Raw genomic sequence first — 11,081 nt, forward strand, 5'->3', positions numbered from 1 at the left:
GCATCATGTCATTCCTTATGCATCCATGATATTTATCTTGTGCATCTGCATGCAATAGGTGTACAAGAAGGGGTGACACTGCTGGAATTCGAGGAACCGAGCGGGGAGCAGCATCAGCCAACACCGGAGGTTTAGGAGGTGCAGCCCTCAGGAGAAGTGCCAGACGAGGTCGCCGTTGAGTGCCCAGATCACCGTCCGTGCAACTTTGTGAAAGGCAAGCCCCGGAGCATATTGAGCCTCTTAACTTCTGAAATGCAATTAAAGTATTATTGTTACATATATATTGTTGCATTAAGTTTAGGTGTTGGATGCAAACACTTGCTGCATTGGTTGTTCCAATCCTTGTCCAGATATTGATACCCTGAATCCTATGTAGCTTAGGCTCGTGTAGTGCTTAGCCTTGCTTAAATGCGGTAGAAGTTAGGTGATTTCCTATCACCTGCGAGATATAGGGACATACATATGGCACGGTTGGCTATATTTGCTATCGTGGAAAATAACCTGTCTTAATTTGAATTGAAGACCGGGCCGAGGCTTGCCGGTTTGCAGTGACTCCGTCTGTGTCGCTTAAGGACCGAATCTTGGAGCCTTTCCTGTTCATGTTGAACGCATGCATCTCTCTTAGTTGGCTGGGTCTGGAGACTGACCACGAAGCCGAGTAGCTCACCTCAGATCGGGAGTCGATAAGTATAAAGTACGCCTCGGAAGGGAGCCGTAGGCGTGAGTCTAAGGGCAGGTGATTTAAAAGTCCTGATTGTCCTGGCAGAAGGGTAATCCCTGAGAGTGTTGGCGCTGATTGAACCCGCGAATTTGGTTCCTGAGTTGTCCCAAAGGTAACCCACAGCTACCCTTGCAAAGTATGCCAGAGTGAGAGTTAGGAATATCCCCTCAGCTGAGTTGTAATTCGATTCGAGTCGTCGTCTCTCACTGGTTAGTGAGAACTTGACGGGCTTATCTGCAAAGTAGATACACTAAATAACATAATGGTTCAGGAATGATGGTATGATGATGACAGCCTTATTATACCTGCTATGGTTAATATTGTTTGCTCCTAATAAGTAAGTGCTCTAGTACAGGTGCTAATCTAGTGGACATGTAAATGATGATAAACTTGATGCTAAGTTTATATTAGTCACTATATTCATAAGCTCTTTTATGCAACTGTGTCAAGCTAGTTCACCTCATAAGCCTTGCATGACCCTTGGTGTCCTTTATTTATAGTTTTGACGGGTAAGTCTAGCTGAGTACCTTCTCGTACTCAGGGTTTATCTCCCACCTGTTGCAGATAACCAGTTCTACTTTGGTTGCTGCAAGTATTGTCTTCTTCTGGGTGGGGATAAAGACTAGACCGTTGGGCGCGGTCTCTCCTAGTTCTCGTACCTGAAGATACTTTTGGTGGGACATGACTAAGATCTGGCAATGTATTTGAAACTATGAAGTTATGTACTAAACTATGTTGCTTCTGCAAATCTGAACTTGGTTTGTAATATTTTATTTGAACTCTGATGGATATAATCCGAATGCCACTTGTGAAATGTTGTAACGAATGATGTGTTGTGTTGAATCATTACGGTCTTGGTTTGTATGTCGAGAATTGCTTGAAATCCTTCGTGATTTCCGGACTACAGGGATTATGGGAGCTTAAGTACAGGAATTTGATCATTTCGGTGATTGTTTTTGTATTTACGTTCTTATAATTTGGATCGGTTCTGTTACAACCCAAGCCCGAGCCAGCAACGTTTAAAGCGCTAATCCTGTACCCATGCCCATACCCATATCCGTACCCGTGCCCGTCCCCGTGCCCAAACCCGCAGCCAACGTGTGCCATCCAGTTGCACTACGCCACGCTCCTGCCAGTGCCACTTCTGCAGGCCGCCGCCGCCATGTCCAGCACCACCACGGCCATGTCCGCCACCGGTGGTGTGCAAGAAGTGCCCAACATGGACGCCAGTGCCAGTGCCGCGGCTACCCGTGGGTCATCTGCTGCGAGGAGAAACCCGACCCCAGCTGCGCTGTCATGTAATTGCAAACTGCTGTTGCGTGCAGGCGGCCACGGGTTGCTGCAACTGCAACCTCATGACCCTGCCATTCCTACGCACGTATGATGCATGTGCCCGTGTTCATAAAAGATAAGTGAAAGAGCTTGTCAAAAAAAAAAAAGATCAGTGAAAGCATCCTGTGAGGCGCTACGTGAAAAACAGTTTGTATCGATGGGTTATTTTTAAGGACCGGCTGGCATTGGAGCCAGGCCCTACAGTGATGTGCTCGGGCTCCAGCACAGCAGCCACCTCTGCAAATGGCACAGTAGGGGTGGCTGGTAATATAAGCCGCCCCTATAAATACAGCCGATTTAGTAGAGGCGGCTATTACTAGCCACCCCTGCTGTAGTCCATCAGCCGCCCCTACAAATCGCTACAGCTCATCTCAGCTCAGTCACTTACAACCGCAAGATTTAGTATCGAACGGCCGAAAATACACCCCTCAGCAAACCCTAACATAAAATATAGTCTCCAAACTGGAGAAGCCCTTTCATTCATCTCCATCATCACTCTCCTCCTCCTGACTGCGGCCTCGGCCGTCACCGCACCACCATCAACATCCTCCTCCACCTTCTACCCCACCACCAGAACTCAGTTCGTGCGAGCTCCTGCGTGCCTCCAATGCATGGCGGACGGAGGTGGCCACGCGTAGCCCAAGGCGGACGGAGGCAGCGGCCCTTTCAAAGCACGACCGAAGGCGGCCAGGACAAGGCCGTGGCGGAGCGGATTTGGTCATCGGTGCCGCGGATCCAGCCGTCAGTGCCGTGGATCCGGCCGTCGGTGCCGCAGATCCGGCCGGGTTTAGTCATGCCACGGCGACCCGCGCCACTAGCTCCCTGCAGTGGAGGTGACGAGGAAGAGGATGGGCCTTTGGATCCAGAGGAGCCAGGTGAGCACTCTCTCTCTCTTCTCTCCCTTCGAATCAAATCTTTTTCATGGCTGGGAATCAGGTTTCTGACAGCAATCGAATTGGTTGCCGCGGCTGGAGCAACGGCAGCAGGAGGACTGGAGGAGGAAGGTGATGCTGCGAAGAATAAGCTGGAAGCAGTGCTCAGGATCTAACGGGGATGGCTGCAGCGGCAGCGGCAGCAGTGCTCAGGACTCGCTGGAGGATGCCTAGTTCACGGTGTCCCCTACCTCCATCGCGTGCTGTTCAGTCTGCTAGCAGCGTCTGCTGTCTATCCTGTCAAAGGTGACAATACTAACTGATAGTGTATTGGATCTTTAACGATTGAACCTGCTGCACATGTTTGAACCTGACAATGCTCTACACATATTTGAACTAGATTTAATTCTGAATTAAGCCAACATATTATGATTGGATTTGTGGAGAAACTACCAGATTGTTTTTTTATAACTTACTACCAAATTGTTAGTTTGTAGTAACATATTTATGTTCTATGATGAGTAACACCGGTGCCTATAGGAGACACTCCTTAAGGGTAAGTTTGAACATCTTCACCCGTAGTATAAAAACTTCACACATGATATGAAATACTAAACCGAAACTTGTTCTCTTGTAGTGGAAAGAAGAGAAAGAAATAAAAAGAGACCCATACAAGGATGATCAACTCTTAGAGCTCGTCGACGACCTTTACAACTTCATATTGGACTAGATTGTACACGTCAAAGGACACCTACCATGACCGAGATTCTGACTTAGGTAGAAATCCTCTTTGTGAGACTGAAAGGCTAGCTCTAGGCCGTTGATAACACCTTGTTAGCTTATATGTTTGTATACATACTTGTAATGTTCACTTAGGTAGAAATCCTCAGGACCAAGACCTCGTGCTCTTGTGCTTGTGGTCAAATTTGAATTATATATATATATATATATATATATGTTCGGATCGAATTTGAATTGTAAATTTGATTTTTTTTATGGAAAAATGTACTGTAGAGGCGGTTCTAAACTGAACTGCCCCGACAAACAGGTATTATATGGGCGGCGCTGTTACTACAGCCGCCCCTATAAATCTATTTTGTAGAGACGGTTGGTGTTACCCACCGCACCTATGAATCAATTTGTAGGGGTGACTAATAACACCAGCCGTCTCTACAAAACGATTTGTAAGAGCGGTCTAAGAACCGCTCCTATAAATCACCTGAAGCCGTGCCTACAAAAGTAAGTTTTATGTAGTAGTGTGGTTGACATGAGTTAGTTTGTTCGTACCAGGATTCACGGCTGCTTCTGCATGCAGTCATCATTCATCAGCGCAAACGTGACTCGAGTAGGTGCTATGTGTATGTGGTTGCCTGCCGAGAATTTTCCTTCCGATTCTTGTATGTATGTGTTGATTATTACAAGGCGTAAAGTGCAGCAGGATTAGAGCATCATCTGTGTTTTCCTGTTCCTGCAAATTAAGTAATTCCTATATTACCCGGAGTCAGTATATTTAGCAGCTATTATTGAAAAGAAGATAGCATGATCATAAGCTGAGAAAAGCGAGCAAATAGACGGGAGAGAGAGAAGCTAGCCATGTCGTTGTGGAGCAACCAAACTCTCCTACGCAGCTCCGGTCCTTTCCCTATCTCGCTCGTCCATGTACAGTAGATAAAAAGATATATATCCGGCTCCCTACTCACTCTGAACTCTGAAGTAGCGCTGCACCAACAACATTTATCGAGATGTGATCCAACGGACGGAACGCTGCCAAGTTGCTAATCATCATCACTAGTGGATAACTGATCCTTTAAGACGTTACGTGCCTACGGTTGCTAGACCAGTTGGTAAGCCTTCAGGTAGCGTTTCCCATGACTAAAGTTTGAATCCATGGTACACGCGAATTTTTTGTTGGCGGTGTGGAAAAAAAACCTCCTCGTCTGTCTCACGTTCCTAAAGTATAGGTAAAATGGACTGGTCCTCTCACCGGATAACGGGCCCTATGTGCGGGCGACTAAAATAGCTTAGGGGTGTCTACCTCGTAGCATGAGTTTTTGTTTTAAGATGTTAGGCCATTTCTCATTGAAAAGTTTCATAGCGTTATTCTAAAGGAAAAAGTCCATTTTTAGCCGTCCAACTAAGGCTGCAGTTTGTTTCTAGCCCTCTAAGTCGAAAATCAGACACACGCAGTCCCTTAACTCTCAAAACCGTTTAAAATTGGCCCTCGCGCCCTATTCGACCGCGGTTTCGGCACAGTAAACCCTCCACGACCCCCCCTGTCAGGCCTTTCCCTCTCACCGCCAGGTTGGAACCACCTGTCATCCCCCTCCCTCTCTTCACGGGCCCCGCCTGTCAGACCTTTCCCCAACCTCCCCGCCACACGTCGTTGCCACCACGGCGGCCAGCACAGGCAGCACTAGCCATGGCTGCTGCTCCTTCTGCTCGCGCCATGGCTCGCTGCTCGCCCGCGCGAGCCCCGCGTCCTGTTCGCCACTCGCCACTCACCTACGCCACCGCGGTGCCCTGCTCGCTGCTCGCCCGCGCGGCCACGTCCTGGGCTGGAGCTTCGCCATGGAAGGCGCAACAGCCCCACCGCATGACACCTTCAGGCTGCCATCGCTGCCGCTGTTGGGGCGTTCTTCCTCGCACTACTCGCCGTCGGGCATTCTTCCTCGCGCTGCTCGCTGGCGTCTTCCTATACACGCGGAGGCAGGCGAGGTACGTCGAGGTTCCCGAGCACTGCGAGCTGGAGAGGGTCCCCGAGCTCGCCTCCTGTCTCCGCGAGGTGCTCACATTCTTCTTTAGGCGGCCGCGATAGGACGACAATGGGGGGGGGGAGCAGCTTGACTGCCTGCGGCGCTCCCATGTCCTCTCTCTCGCCCGCATTGCCTCGCCCTGCTCACGTTCGCGCTCACCGTGGAGAAACCGAGCTGCAGCGACGCTGAGGAGCTCCGTCGAGCTCGTGCGCCACCGCAGCCGTGCCATTGACTGAGCCAGCACGCCAGTAGCTCCGTCTTGCTTCGCACCACCATCTCCACCCACTCGCAGCGTCGATCGAGCCTAGGTGAGGGCATGTTGGCCAGTTTCCGCCGCCGCCCTGCCATGACCGGGGCTCACCAGACTTCGAGCTTCCCGTGGCCGGCTATCACCGGAGCTCTCTCACTCCCTTCTCTTCCTTCCCTTGTCTTCTCCGCGAATCCCTAGAAGCTCATACCGAGCTTAGCCGCGCCCACCATGGTCAGATTTCGCTGAGCGCCATCAGGGCCCTCGTCGCCATCCGCCATGCACGCCGCCGCCCTAGTTAGAGCTCGGTAGGGGTTAAACCCTAGGCACCTTTAGGTGCGGCTCAGTCGCGAGGAGCATGCCGGTGCCCTCGGTTTCACCGGATTCCTCGCCGACGGCGAGAAATCACCAGCCATCTCTCTCCCCTGCCTCTGTTTCGCTGCGCCCTCTTCCATTTGCCTCCGCCGCCTCCTCTGCTCCCTCTTCTTCCTCCTCTCCTCTGCTCTCTCTTCTTCCTCCTCCTCCCCTCTGCTCTCTGCGGCAAGCAGCGAGCACGGCACCGCGGTGGCGCAGGCGAGTGGCGAGCGGGGTGTGGGCGCCGCGCGGGCGAGCAGCGAGCAGGGCACCGCGGCGGCGCAGGCGGGCGGCGAGCAGGATGCGGGCCCCGCACGGGCGAGCAGCGAGCCATGGCGCGAGTAGCAGCAGCAGCCATGGCTAGCGCTGCCTATGTTGGCCGCCGTGGTGGCAACGACGTGTGGCGGGGAGGTTGGGGAAAGGCCTGACAGGCGGGGCCCGCGAAGAGAGGGAGGGGGATGACAGGTGGTCCCAACGTGGCGGTGAGAGGGAAAGGCCTGACAGGCGGGGTCGTGGCGGGTTTACTTGTGCGGAAACCGCGGTCGACTAGGGCGCGAGGGCCAATTTTAAACTGGTTTTGAGAGTTAAGGGACTGCGCGTGTCTGGTTTTCGAGTTAGAGGGCTAGAAACAAATTGCAGCCATAGTTGGAGGACCAAAAATAGACTTTTTCCTATTCTCAAAGAACATAGAAACATAGATAAAAAAATCACTTTTAATATATAATTTTTATTTAATAGATATTTAATTTTAAGACTTATCTAAAACTGAAAACCAAGCCGAGAGTGTTACGTCTAAGTAAAACTCATTTTTTCACTTCTTCTTAAACACATTGTCATGTTATATAGCTGTTCGTTAGCATCAAATCCGCCAAGCCAAGGATGGCGAGGGCTTTACTCCACACCTGCCGAATGAAGGGGCTAATTAAAAGAGCAAGATGTGATCAATCTCTTCACTGTCGAACTCGCATAGCACGCAAGTCGACGTTTCCTGCAGCCCATGGCGATGTCGACGCGTTACGCCTGGGCAGTTTCGTGGCCGCGCGGCTGCGCCGTCGTCGTCACTCGTCAGAGCTCGCCGTCCTCAACTGCTTGCCGACCTTGGCCACAGTGACCCAGTCACCGCATCGGCGTTCCTTCCATTGGTGGAACTCGAGGAGAAAGAGAGAGACGGTCATTTGTATCGTACCCCCACTGCAAACTCTTGAAAGAGACCGTTCCATATTGGAAAGTTTCGTTAAAAAATGACGGGAGAGTGAGAGTAGCTAGACATGTCGTTGAGGACAACTAACCAGCCAAACTCTACTGTACAGCAGCTCTAGTCCTCTCCCCATCTCATCAGGGAGTAGATACAAGATACCAATGATATCTCCCTACTCATTCTAAGACGGACTCCAACGACACAACCCATACCCAAAAATAGGTCATTCATAGTGATCTGGGTACCCAAAATACGCTCCAACGGATAACCCAAATAGACGACGCATTTTGCGTTCAGAGCGAACCGAAACGCAAATAAGCGTCTCGATGCAGAGACGACGCAAATCGGTGCTGCTCGTGGTGGGGACGGAGGCGGCTCGCGCGGCGCCCCCTCCCGGCAGCGCTCTGGGTCTCGGCGCTGCTCTGGGTCTCGGCGTCTCGGCGGCGCTGCTGCTCCGTGGCTGCGCGGGGCAGCAAGCGGAGGAGGACGGCGCGGATGCCCCGGCCGCGGCCGCAGGCGACGGCCCCCATGGAGAAGGAGCGCAGGGCCCTGTACGCCGCCATCGAGAGCTTCGTCGGCAAGGGGTGGAACGGCTCCGGGCCCCCATGGAGGAGAAGGAGCACAGGGCCCTGTACGCCGCCATCGAGAGCTTCGTCGGCAAGGGGTGGAACGGCTCCGGGCTCTCCTGCCATTGCCATCGAGAGCGTATGTTCATCTTCATCGTGTTCTTCAGATACATGAGAGAAGCTTTTCTCTTTGTTTGTTTTTTGGCTTTGCCCGTCCTCATCACATGCCTTTTCTCGGCGCTCCCCTGCTTGCCTGCTTTGAGCTCCAATCCAAAACCGTCCGCGCGCCTCGCCGGATCTCACGCCGGAGCTCGGTGGCCGGCCGCGGGGAAGATGAAGACGGAGGAGCAAGCGGCACCGGAGCGTCACCAGGACGGAGGAAACTGGGTTCGCTGTTGGAGAGGGAAGATTTTGGGTGTGTGACCATTTCCCTGTACGTGACTCAAATCCTGGAATAGGTCTCGTGTTTGCGTTCTATCGTTGGAGACGGTCTAAAGTATGATCCAACAGGCATCACAAAGGTACTGTATACTTCAACGTGCTTCTTGCTGTCTTGTATCAGAAAGCAGGATCAAAACTAGTTTAAATGATTTAGAGAATAATGCTTTCAGTAAAAGATCGAGGATGACTAGTTGATGAGTGTCGGTGCGAAAAGTGATAAATATTTGTCGTTTTACCGTACGTTGTGATCGGATGTGGCCTAGCACTCAACTGACACAGGGTTTATACTGGTTCAGGCAACGTGCCCTACGTCCGGTTTGAGTCGGTCGGTGACTTTATTCCTGAGCCTAGGTGCTCGAAGTTTGCTGTGGGGTTCACTACGCTAGATTTGCACATCACTGCCGGCATCATTACTGCCGGATTTGTGAGAACCGACAATGATGTACCTTCACTACCGGTTATGAGCTTGAAAATGAAAAAATGATTGGAGCTGGGCTAAAACCGGCAGTGAAAGGACTACATCACTGCCGGTTTAAGCCAAGAGCCGACAGTGATTAGGATCTATCACTGTCGGTTCTAGCCAAGAACCGACGGTGATAAGCCTACAACACAAAAAGGCTGCAGCCGTCCTCTCCGTCCTCCTCTCTTACATCCCGAGAACAGAGGTGCGCGTTTGGACCCTTCCCTCCATTGTTGCGGCTGCTCTTCACCATAAAGCTAGTGCTTGGATTTTGAAGAATGGCTTGATCTTTTTGCTTTAAGGTTAGTAACAAACATCCACTCCTTTGATTTTGTTGCTTAATTAGCTTCGTTTTGATGGCTACATTGCTTGATTCTCATTCTAGTTATTTCTCCATTCTAGAGAGCACTTTTCTAATTGGATATTTGTGCGAGGCTCAAATTGTGGTGAATCCATCATCCAAAAGGTTGGTGTCTATGAACACATTTAAATTCCTAGCTAATTATTCCATGGTGGTCAAGATCATCATTGTTAGTATGTGATGCTATAATTAGTTCTTAGAAGTAGAGTAGAATAGTTGTTCTTCAATATTGTGCAATAATTGTTTTTACTACTGATTTTCAATTTATAGGGCCGGGGCTACCATTTTCAAATTTTCAATAATTAGTGTACAATAATATTTTCCAAAAATGGTACTTTTGAGCTACAATTGTTGTTCATGAAGCTCGATTTCTTATTAATTCTTTGTAATTACTGTCTCAGTATTTTTTTTGTGTAGAGATGGATCGAGAGTGGATGCATCTATCCCGAACGGACAAGCGGTACATGTATGGCGTCAGCCAGTTTATCACCGATGCCAAAGCCCATGCTGAAAATGCGAACCCTGTCTTCTGCCCATGCAAAGATTGCCAGAATCATAGGAACTTTCGTCAAATTGAGTCTATACGATCGCACTTGATTACCAGGGGTTCATGCCAAACTATACGATATGGACTATGCATGACGAGGTTAGTGTGAATGTTCTACAGGAAAACGATGATGATGTGGACATGCCTGATGTAGCCATCCACGATGCTGATGAGGAACCCGGTGTCAACACAGAACCTATGGCCACAGTTAATAATGTGTTTAGGAACACGCTAGCTAGCGACACAGAGGATAACGATGGCATTTCTCAGCTGCTACATAATGTAGAGACCAGATGGCTTAGTGAAAGACAGCTGAGAAAGCTAAAGAAAACAAGACAAGATGGCAAAACACCATTGTATAGGAATTGTCCAATGAGCAAACTGGAAGCCGACATCATGCTGTTAGAGTTTAAATCGACAAACGAATTGAGCGATAAAGGCTTCGACCAGTTGTTAGGTATAATAAGGAAAATGCTCCCAGAAAAAACGAGTTGCCAGAAAAAGACATTCTTGGCAAAGCAAATGATTTGCCCCATCGGCCTCAAGGTTAAAAAAATCCACGCGTGTTCCAATGATTGCATATTGTACCGTGAAGAAAAATACAAAGACTTGGATAAGTGCCCCAAGTGTGAAGCTCCACGGTACAAGGAAGGGCCATCAGATGAGGATACCAAGACCAGAGAAGGTCCTGTAAAGGTCGTTTGGATATTTCCCTATAGCTCCCCGGGTGCATAGGCTGTTTGCATGTGCAAAGTCAGCCAAGCTATTGTGCTGGCATAACGAAGAGCGTAAGAAAGATACAATGATGAGGCACTCCGTCGATAGGGCATGACTAGAGGACTATCAATACTATGTTCTATAAGGACATCGGTGGAGAGGTAAGGCACCTTTGGTTTTGTTTGAGCACAGATGGGATGAATCCTTTCGACCAGGTTAGAAGCAATCATAGCACCTGGCCAGTGATGCTCTGTATATACTCCCTCCGGTTCTCTAAAGCAAGTCGTTTTAGACATGGACATGGTCTTTAAGAAACGATTTTGACTGCAACTTTTTGCTATAAAATATTTATAAAATATAGTCAATATATACTTTTATGAAACTACATTTCGAGACGAATCTACTTACATCACTTTCATATTTTCAAACTCAACCCAAAAGAAGTTATTTGTAGTCAAAGTTTAAAATGTTTGACTTAAGACAACCTCAAAACGACTTACTTTAGAGAACCA

This window comes from Miscanthus floridulus, chromosome 11, assembly GCF_019320115.1.
Source record: "Miscanthus floridulus cultivar M001 chromosome 11, ASM1932011v1, whole genome shotgun sequence".
NCBI lineage: Eukaryota > Viridiplantae > Streptophyta > Magnoliopsida > Poales > Poaceae > Miscanthus > Miscanthus floridulus.